This window comes from Austrofundulus limnaeus, unplaced genomic scaffold, assembly GCF_001266775.1.
Source record: "Austrofundulus limnaeus strain Quisiro unplaced genomic scaffold, Austrofundulus_limnaeus-1.0 Scaffold3574, whole genome shotgun sequence".
NCBI classification, from domain to species: Eukaryota; Metazoa; Chordata; class Actinopteri; order Cyprinodontiformes; family Rivulidae; genus Austrofundulus; species Austrofundulus limnaeus.
In genome coordinates, this window is record NW_013955976.1 from 3,574 (window position 1) to 4,487 (window position 914).

Consider the following 914-nt stretch of genomic DNA (forward strand, 5'->3'; position numbering starts at 1 on the left):
TATATATATATGCACATTTTTTTGTATTTTTCTGTGTTTTGTTGATGATGCACATTTTCTTTGTGTCAATCCAGCTACACTGTTTCACTTCACGGACAAAGAAATGTCTCCATCTCTCAAATTACTTTACTCATGGTGTAAGTATGAGCATGTCAGAACTGTAAAAACACTTAGATCTTATGTCACCTGCAAGTATATATATTTTTAAATTAAGTCAAGCTGCCATAACAAATCTAGTCTCAGATTAATTTAGTGCATTTAATCTAAAATTAAGCAGAGCTCATCTCATTTAATGTGAATTATCCTTTTCTTATGTTTACATTTGTTGCTCATTTCAGTTAATTTTTTCCTTGCTATCTTATTCCTGAGCAGTCAAACAGGTGGCACATGCGCAACACTATTATTGTATGGCTTTGACTTTGTAATGAAGAAAGATTTTGATAAGAAGTAATCAATGAACACGTTTTAATTTATTTCATGGATTTAAAAATACCATCCTTAAACAACTGAGTCTCATGTTTTCCAGATATACAAACAGTGTGTGGATGCATCAGTGTGGAGTTACCAGAGGACATTCATGTTTCAACCACAAAGAGACAGAGCTCCATATTGGACAGAGTTCATCAGCAAAGGTACAAGAAAACAAAGCAAAACATAAGTAATCAGCAGACTTCATATAATAATTTTCAATTATTATTTTATTTTAATTATTTTATTGCTTTTTACTAAGGGGACTCATCATGTTTGGTCAGTGTCTGCCTTGTCCTTCCAGGACATCACCTATCACTTCCGAGTCTCTCAATCTGTAAGTAAATTCAGTTTTCAAATTCCAAGTAATTATTTAAAGTTAGTTTATATAACATCTTTCATAGATATGATGTCACAAAGTGTTTTACAATAAGAGAAAGAAAAAC

General features: G+C 31.6%; 1 long non-coding RNA gene across 1 annotated transcript; it reads left to right on the forward strand.

The window, feature by feature from the left end:
• Positions 1 to 70: 70 nt before the first annotated feature.
• On the forward strand, positions 71 to 835 carry LOC106511915 (uncharacterized). Its single transcript, XR_001309570.1, has 3 exons — positions 71 to 137; positions 527 to 632; positions 731 to 835. It is a non-coding gene; the product is annotated as an uncharacterized LOC106511915 (long non-coding RNA).
• Positions 836 to 914: the final 79 nt, after the last annotated feature.